This window comes from Physeter macrocephalus, chromosome 10 (assembly GCF_002837175.3).
Source record: "Physeter macrocephalus isolate SW-GA chromosome 10, ASM283717v5, whole genome shotgun sequence".
Lineage (NCBI taxonomy): Eukaryota > Metazoa > Chordata > Mammalia > Artiodactyla > Physeteridae > Physeter > Physeter macrocephalus.
Window position 1 is genome coordinate 84285982 of NC_041223.1, and position 10264 is coordinate 84296245.

Consider the following 10264-nt stretch of genomic DNA (forward strand, 5'->3'; position numbering starts at 1 on the left):
CAAGGTATTTGGAGGTGGGGCCTGTGGGAGTTGATTAGACTGGAGGACAGAGCCCTTATCTCAGAAGTCCGAGAGAGCTCCCTTGCCCTCATCCCCCCTGTGAAATTACAGAGAAAAACCTGCCATCTATGAACCAGGAAGCAGGCTCTTACCAGCCAGCAAATCTACGGGTGCCTTGATCTTGGACTTCCCAGCCTCCAGAACTATGAGAAATAAATGTTTGCTGTTTATAAGCCACCCAATCAGTGGTATTTTGTTAGAGCAGCCCAAAGGGACTAAGACATGTAGAACTGAATCACCACTATTATAATCAAAATACAAGTCCCTTTCATCACCACGAAGGAACTCTCCCCACTGCTTTACTGTCACAGCCTTTTTCTCCTCCCTTAATCCCTGGCAACTATCTCTATAATTGTCATCTTGAGAGTGTAATACAAATGGAATCATACAGTATGTGGCCTTTGGAGGTTTCTTTTTTCCATTCAGCATAACGCCCTTAAGACCATCCAAGTTGTCATGTGTATCAGTGTTCATTTCCTCTTACTGCTGAACTGTGTTCCAAGCTTTGGTCTTGAGAGCCTGCTGGAGTCTCAGGTTGGAGTGTACATCACCTTGCCAGCCTGATATAATCAGATGAAATAACTGAAGTCATATGATGGGGAATAAGAAGTGTGATAAAGGAAGAAGAATAACAAGGAAGGAAATTTTTAGCCATTCTCAGGAGAAGACAATGGGTTGGGAACACTGCCTACATGCCAACACTTCCCAGGATGAATTTACAGAATGCCAGCAGGTCGAATGTGAAAACAGTGTTTAATGGCAAAGTTTAGAAAATCACAAAAACTGTCACTACTGTGGAATGGATCTTTAACGTGGTAATGCATATTTTGAATTCTAGAAGAAGGACATGATATTTTCCACTTTCCAACCTTTTAGACCAGCACATTAATGTCCTTTTCATAGAATATTTCTCTCTAGTGGTTTTCCAGGGAAAGTATTTTGGGTAGAGCTGTTGTAAGTTAATACACAGTATTTAAATTCTGAAATAACCATGCAGTTTATCACACAGTCAAATGTGTTTATCAAGTTGATTGTAAGGTTTATAATAGGCATAAAATACAACAGAGTTACTCTAATGGTGGAAATATAACAACCAAATATTCCTAAAGGCAAAAAACAAAACAAAACAAAACAAACAAGAAAACCCCCAAAACCTCATAGCGCCAGAGAGTGGAACACTGGTTTCCAGGGGCTGGGGGTGGGAAAATGGGGAGATGTTAGTCAAAGGGTACAACCTTTCAGTTGTAAGATAAATAATTTTTGGGAATCTAATATACAGCATGGCGGCTATAGTTAATACTGTACTGTATACTTGATGTTTGCCAAGACAGTAGATCTTGTGTTCCCATCACACCAAAAAAAAGAAGGTAACTATATTAAGTTGGCTACGGTAATTACTTCACAATGTATACATATATCAAATCATCAGATTGCACACCTTAAATCAGGGGTCCCCAACCCCTGGGGCCGAGGACCGGTACCGGTCCGTGACCTGTTGGGAACCGGGCCACACAGCGGGAGGTGAGTGGCAGGTGAAGGAGTGAAGCTTCATCTGCCGCTCCCCCCGGACCATCCCGTCCGTGGAAAAATTGTCTTCCACGAAACCTGTCCCTGGTGCCCAAAAGTTTGGGGACCGCTGCCTCAAATACATGCAGTTTGTATTTATCAGCGCCTCCGTAAAGCTGGAAAAAATTTACATAAAATATGCTGCCACTAGGGGGCAGAAGAGGATCGGTGCAAAGGGAAACCTCCCCCAAATTGCTGCCCAATTAAAAAACTCCTTTCACGTACTGAAAATGAAATGAGATCTGATAGGTTTTTCTCCTTTCTGTGTAAACAGATAATAAAGGTATTAAAATATTCTTCTTACTTCTATTACCATAGACGGATGCTTATTTTGGTATGTACATAATTTATGCATAAAATTTTTTTGTTTTTAGAGTAAAAAGCATATCCAGACTGGGAGCTCCTTTCTGATTTTATAAAAGTAAATCCTGATTTTCAAAACCTGAGAGCTCATTAGCCTTTTGACAGTTCAGAAAGAGATACTGTTACCATAAGTAAAGCTTGACCTAGAATTTGTGGAATTTTAATCTCCTAATGGATTGAAAGGTTCTCCATTAATCCTCCAACGTATATTTATTACGATCTTTTCCTGCCTATTTTGCTTTGTGCTTGAAGTATATTTTTTCCTTTCAATGTTTCTTCTTTTATAATCACCGTTGGAGAAGAACAAATATAACTGAAAAGACAGCAAAATGGACTTGCGAGTGGAGGTTTGTTTGCCTGGTGGGCTTCTCAAAGCCTGTCTTTGCTTAGAGCACCAGACCCCACCATGCTCTTCTTTAGCCTGGACTAGCTTATCTGTATAAAAATGTCTTATGAGAATCCTCTTCTGGGAGGATTGTCTAACAGGGAAGTGCATTACTGGGTCTGATATGGTAATGGAGGGACCTTCCCTCTACGGGGACCACCCCCTCTCTTCTTCCTTTCCCTAAAGTGCATGCTTGTCTCTAAGACAATTTTCCTGGTGAGGAAAGTCCTAGAGGAGGGTTGCGTCTCCTCAAAGGTGGCAGTCATCCCCTGGGCCGTAATCTGGGCAAGTTGTGGGTCCTCAGACAGCAAGACAGAAATCAGGAGGTGCAGGAGGGAGCTCCTGCCTTTCTTTGGGGGGTGTTCTCCTGGGCTGGACTTGGGGGTGTTTGGACATGCTTGAGGGGAAGCCTGGGAGGCAGGGAGGGGGCTGAAGAGGTATGAATTATACCACATAACCTGGAGTATCTAGTTGCCCATTTATTCTCCTCCTGTTCTCTCTTAGATATTAGTGGTTTATAAAAGTTTTGGCCTTATTTCGGTTGAAGGGAATTTAAGGAAGAGTTAAACTTTCAGGTGAGAAGCATGCCTCCCTGTGAGGCCCTGTGGAAGTGGTAACCTTCACAGATGAGACACTGAAAGCAGGAATTTGAATGTCAGGGTCACAGGACTAGCCCCCCCTCCCCACCAGAGTCCTTGTTCATTGCCATTGAGAAGGCTGATGGAGTTCTCTCACTCAGAATAGGACATGAGGAAAGAGGGGACGGTGGGGTTTTCTTCAAAAATGCTGCAGAGAGCTACCCTCAAAGCTTCGCCCTTGACAAAGTTCTCTCAAATCTCTCAATTATATTAGGCCGAGAAGATCATTTAGGTGATTTATCTTTATTTACTATCGACTCAGAAGTGACTGCCTCACCCAACTGTTTTCAGGTGAGGAAACCAAAAATTGGTTCTGAGAGGTTAAGTGAGGCCCCCAAAGTCGCAGGGTTGAAGTCGGTGTGAGGGCTAAAACTACAGTTTCCTGAGTCCAAGTTGTTTTGACACTGACCCAGGGAGGGCGGATCCCACTTTCTTGGCCACGTGGTCCTCTGCAATGAGACAGAAGCTGCAGGATACGGGGAAACAGAGACCAGTCACTAAGGGTTCCTACTAGCTCTTTATTTTCTCCCCAAGATTGGGTAAGTGCTAAACAATATAAGACATTAACTGCATAGTCTGCAGCCCTGTGTGGGAAGAGGAATATTTTCAAGGACTCTGGGACCCCGAGCCGTGTGGGTCACTGGGTGAAGGACCAGACATAGAAAGATTCTCCTGCTATAGCCCCACAGCCAAGCCCGAGGGTGTGACAAGGTGAGTGCTTCAGAGGAGTGTGTGTGAGTGTGTGTGTGTGTGTGTGTGCGCGTGTGAGACATCACATCGTTACCCTTTCTCTTTGTACGGTACACTGAAGGGCAAAGTCCTCTTCATTGTTAGTCAGACGTGAACGAAGGATGTCATCTCAGTTCCAAACAAAAGGGCGTTGGAAAGAAATATCCAGTCATTCCATTTTCTCCTCCCCAGCGCCCTTTTACCTCCTGGGAAAGAGACGCCAAGATGCTGATGACGATTACTTGGTAATCTCAGATGATCGACGTCACGTGTTCCTGTGAAAAGGCAAACCATGGTGTGGCCCCGTCCGTGCTCCTGGCCTCGCTCCAGCAGGGAGCTGCCTGGGGCAGCCCGTGTCCCTGAGCAGCAGTTAGCATCGATCACTCGGCCGCCACGTGTCAGCGTTGTTCTTAACTCTTCACGTCTTACGGCAGGTAATCCTTCCATATGCCTTGTAAGATAGGGGCAATCTACAGATAAGACCCTGACAGAATGAGGTTAAGTATACATCACATGATAGTAGGGGGAGAGCCGAGCTCACATTCTAGCAAGCTGGCTCCAGAGTGTGGGCTCCTGACCTCTACACCACCCTGCCCCCTGCTAGCATTCACCTGACTTCCACAGAGCCCTACGGACCTAGATTAAATCCTGCAGAGTTTACTCACAACCCCTTAGGTTCTGGTGTGATCACATACATGGAAGTTACTCTTGTTTGGGAGGGCAATCCATAGTAAAAACCGGAGTTCAATGAAAAAATCACTCTGGTACGTACTCAAGAATAATGTGAACTGGAGTGTCATTCCCTGAATTTGACTCATTAATACTGTTTTCAAGTAATACAGCTAATGTTTATTGAAATATTACTTAGTACTTAACTAAACGTAAAGCAAGTGCTTTACATGTATTACCTCTTAATCCACCCAGCAATCAAATGTACTGTTATTGTCCTGGGTTTAAAGATGAATTTAGGGTTACTGTGTAATTTCCCAATGTTATATAGCTTCTTCAAAGCCAACACTATGACTCCAGCGCCCACATTCTTTGCCACTGAGTTATATCAGTGCCCTAGTTGGCTGGTTTGCAGTTCAGGATGGACATCTTTCCAACTAGTTAGCTTTCCTGAAAATTTGGGAGCAGGATAAATTTGGTCTCCGTGTTCCTGAATTTTGTTTTGCTAATTCTGTTCTGCTCTTGAACCATCTGTGTGCCATTCTTTCTTTCTTTAGTATTTAGCTCTCATCATCTGGCTTTGATTTGCTCAAACTCTTTCCTCTGTGCGATTTGTATTGTTTTAGTTTCTTTTTCTATGGAAACCATTTTTTTTGCAGTTAACTTAATAATACATGTTTTACTACTTTGAAGTCTTATTCTTTCACTTTAATCATGGAATTTATATAGCACTATGATAGATATTTTCAGTAAAAATTATTTATACATATATAATTTTAAATTTATAAAATGTCGGCCCTGCAAGTATCCTTATGAATTGTTTGTCAGACTCGCTTGCTGATGTCACTTTTTTCACATGGCACGATTTGAGGGGTGTAGAAAACTGTCTACCTTAAATACTTGTTAATGGAATAGAGAAATAAAGTATTATATCCAGAAAGTCCTCTGAAAGGTCATCCCAGAAGGACCGTGTATTAACTTACTGCGTTGTAATAGCCAAACAAGTTGCCCCCTTCTCCCTGCCAACACCCCAGCCCCCATTCAAGTGATAGTGGGAACAGCCAAGTTCACACAACATGTCTTTGCTTTCACAGCTGACTGGGCAAACATGGGCCGATATGTCCCTTCTCAAATCTCTGAGACCAAGAGATTCTAGACAGTTGGCTGTTCTCCCAAACAGAGGAGATATAAACCAGGACTTCACTAAAGAGGAAGGATGAGGGAGATGCTAGAGAATGGATTTCTTGGTTTCTCCAGTGTTCTAGTCACAGTTTTGTCTAATCCATTTCTTATGGACAACACTGTCCATAATGTACTCGACTCTGCCTTACTTTTTGAAAGCTTCCTAAAAGTGTGAGTAATTCCTGGTTTACCCCTACCTTCCCTGTTCCTCCTGGACACAGGTTTCACACCGTCTCAGGTTGTCCTACTGGCCCTGGAGACCTGTGCTCTGACAGCCTTGTTTGAGATCTTTGGCTAAATACTTCGTCGCTGGGTGTCTTCCCATACCTCTGACTTTCAATGTATTTGGCAGCCCATTCTCACCTACTATGTTTTGGAATTATAAAAAGTCCCTGAATTTTATTAAAAGTGGAGCTTAACTCTCTGTTCTCCATTCTCCTAGTTGGTTTTGGGTGATATGCTGAAGGAGAAGAGACTAGCCTTATAATTTCCAGCAATGAATCTGGGAGGCAAGAACTTTAGCTTGTTGAAATAACAATCATAGAAGGTTGACTTTCCTGAGCAAGAAATGTGAGGAGAATGAATAATATCAGAATACCAAACAATTTCTTTATGGTGAATTCTACCTAAGTAAAGACACCTGTGAGATCTGCATGAACGACAACACATGGAACGCAGAACTGATGTGAATTAGCTGCCATTGCTTTCCACAGTCAACCTTAGGGTGCTCTGGAGATCTCTGCTGTAGTCTTTTTTTTTTTTTTTTTTTTTTGAGGTACGCTGGCCTCTCACTGTTGTGGCCTCTCCCTTTGCGGAGCACAGGCTCCGGACGCGCAGTCTCAGCGGCCATGGCTCACGACGCGCAGTCCCAGCGGCCATGGCTCACGGGCCCAGCCGCTCCGCGGCATGATGGGATCTTCCCGGACCGGGGCACGAACCCATGTCCCCTGCATCGGCAGGCGGACTCCCAACCACTGCGCCACCAGGGAAGCCCTCTGCTGTAGTCTTACGGGTATTTCTGATTTTGTTTTTGAATCTAGTATTGTCATTTGGTGTTTCCATCTCTAAAATTCTTCGCTCAAATGCTTTCCATATTCTTCCCTGTGACTTTTATTTGGACTTGCCAAGCCCCTGACTCTACTGTGCTTTTTTTCCTTCTACCTACCACCAATCAACTAGTGTCTACTTAGCAGACTAGGTGGGTTTCTGCGTTTTTAAGGTAATATGAACGTGACAGGGCAACAGTTAGTCTTCATTTCCATTAAGGCTTCTGTAAGCTGGAATTATCAAGAGGATATAGGAAATCTATGGATGTACCTTACATTCAAGATATGAGCAGAAGTTGGAATCAGGTATGAATAAGGGAAGTTATGTTTTCCATCTGAGATTGGAAATGTTTAGATAACGATAGTGTTTGGCCCACCAAGGAGTGACATCCTAAGGGAGGTGGTGTGACAGAGAGGCTTAGATGAGGGTTTGTTACCTCTATAGTTGGTACCTGCAGGAATATTATCTAAAACGAAGTGCTCAATAAAATGCATTAATGGGTAGTATCAAAGTGGCGTGGTGGGTGGGGACAGTGGCTGGACAGAGATGCCCTGAAGCAGTAGATTCTTCCAGGTGTTACCGTAAAATAATCCACAAAACATGCGTGGGACTTCCCCTTTCCTTTTCCGACTCTGCCCTTCTCTTATGCTTCTCCTTGTTATTCATTTTCTCCTTCAGGTTTGCCCTAAGTGTTCATTTTGCCTTGTATAGGATTGTGAGATGTTGTAGATGGTTGAAGAGGTTAGTGAGCTCACACCTGAAGAGGTGGCCCTTCTTATGCCATGTAGACGCCCTAATATTACAACCGAATATAGAACTATTCAACCAGGGTCATAAGATGAGCCTTTGAAATACTGGAAATAGAATACTTGCCTTTTAAAGCATGGTTACAATCCTATAGTAATTATGATAAATCATACTGCTTCTAGATGTTGCTTCTCGAGACAAATAATGTGCCTCCTAGTTCCATGTATTAAGGAGAAAAGAGGTGCATAGGCTGTTATCAAGGCAAACATGATCAAGTGCATATTTTCCAAATTCTATATTTGATTATTTCAATTTTTTATGAAGAGCAATTTCCATAATATGCAAGTCATTGTCCATTAGGGTACTGACCATTATGCACTTTCCAAATGAGGAAAGTCAGTTATATCAGAATAATTAAGGGAGAAATCATATACATGTTTTTTAAATGAAATAATATGGTGTCACATTCTTTTAAACTTATCTAAATTCTCTCACACGTTGTATCTCTTGAATTGATCTCATTCTTCTCCAGCTGTGTACCTTTTTTTAATAAGATGATTCTGTTTTTTTGTTTTAATAAATTTATTTATTTATTTTTTGCTGCATTCGGTCTTCGTTGTTGTGCGCGGGCTTTCTCTAGTTGCGGCGAGCGGGGCCTGCTCTTCGTTGCGGTTCACGGGCTTATCATTACCGTGGCTTTTCTAGTTGCGGAGCACGGGCTCTAGGCACGTGGGCTTCAGTGGTTGTGGCTCGTGGGCTCAGTAGTTGTGGCGCAAGGGCTTAGTTGCTCCGCGGCATGTGGGATCTTCCCGGACCAGGGCTCAAACCCGTGTCCCCTGCATTGGCAGGCGGATTCTTAACCACTGCGCCACCAGGAAAGTCCCTTATGTCTCTTTTTATTGTACTGAATGCATGCTTTTCAAGTCCCAGGAAAGAGTCTTTGTCAAATTTATATTTGTCTTCTTTAGTTCCCAGAGCTTGTGAATGATATCAGAGTGGGAAATATTGTGAATTATTCTCAATAATTGGAACTTTGGAAATGAAATTAGTGCTCCAATGCAAGTAAAATAAAATGTTTTGCCCGGAGTGCATTAATTCTAATTTTATTACCCATCTACTTTATGAAGTTTCTTTACTTTTTATGTGGAAAAAGTAAGGAATAGAATTTGCTATACACATTTCAATTATGAGAAACTCTATAGTAGAATAAGCCCAAATTAAAGAATGTCTTCCACTTTAGAGCAAAAATTTCCATTGCTATTATCTAGGAAAGGGAATCTTTCAGTCCCATTTCCCAAATGAGATATCCCTTTCTAAATAGCACATGCTACAATTTCCATGTGCAAGATATACATTTAAAAAGCACTAAAGGCTTCCCTGGCGGAGGGGCTGGGCCCGTGAGCCACGGCCGCTGAGCCTGCGCGTCCGGAGCCTGTGCTCCGCAACGGGAGAGGCCACAACGGTGAGAGGCCCTCGTACCGCAAAAAAAAAAAAAAAAAAAAAGCACAAGCTATCTTATAAATATAAATTTACAGTAGGTTTATAAGTATCTAATAAATATTGTAAACCAAACTCAAAATTTTCACATACTAGATGTATCAGATCATGTTTGGTATTAAAAAAATCTTTAAATAATGAGATATTCACAAAGTAATACAATGGTTACAAAACTTATACCAGTACTTAATCCACCTCTCCAAATTAATACTATGTGATTAATTTCTTCACCATCTCTGTAATTATTTTTATCCCTTGCTGGAATTGCAGGGCTACCTACACAACCCAGAGGAGAAGAAATACCATTTCAGGCCTCAAAGTTACTGGTTTGGGGATTTGGGATTGAATATGGCATCTGAGTGCCCCTTCTAGGATGATTTGATCAAGCAGGTGCTTTTCAGGATAAGCCTAGAGAGTTAGGTTGGTATGAAATTGTGTTGAGTCTCAAATACAAGACTAGGATTTTAAACTTATTTTGGTAGAGATTATTGTTGAATTTTGATTAGGGGAAGTATGGAATGAGGGCTGGGCTTTAGGTAGATTGTAAAGCTTCAAATTGTTTTCATTTACTTCAATGTACAAATTCTACTTTGAATAATTGTAGAAATCTGACTTTTGTTCTGAAAAATTTCCCCTAGATTTATTGAGGTATGGTTGATAAACAAAAACTGTGACATATATATACATTTAAAGTGATAAATGTATATATTTAAAGGTGTACAAAGGTATATATTTAAGGTGATGTTTTGATATGCATACACATTATGAAATGATTACACAGTCAAGCTAATTAACATACCATCACCTCTAGCTAGTGGGAAGCAGCCGCATAGCAGGGAGATCGGCTCGGTGCTTTGTGACCACCTAGAAGGGTGGGACAGGGAGGGTGGGAGGGAGATACAAGAGGGAGGGGATATGGGGATATATGTATATGTATAGCTGATTCACTTTGTTATACAGCAGAAACTAACACAACATTGTAAAGCAATTATACTCCAATAAAGATGTTAAGAAAAAAAGAACCATAAACAAAACAAAGCATACCATCGCCTCACATAGTTACTACTTTTTTTTTCTTTTGTGGCGAGAACACTTGAGATATACTCTCTTGGCAAATTTCAAGTCTGCAGTACATTGTGTTTTGAAATTTTAAAAAATCAGGATGTTTAGTAGGTAAAACCAAGAAAATCGTTGAGAATTAGCAAACAAACACCTGTCTCTCTTTTCTTTTTTTGTGCTCAGTCTATATCATTAGTTCTCAAATACAATGATTTTTTTTGTCTTCCTTCCCAGAGGACACTTGGCAATGCCTGGAGATTTTTTTTTTTTTTTTTTTTTTTTTTTTTGCGGTACGCGGGCCTCTCACTGTTGTGGCCTCTCC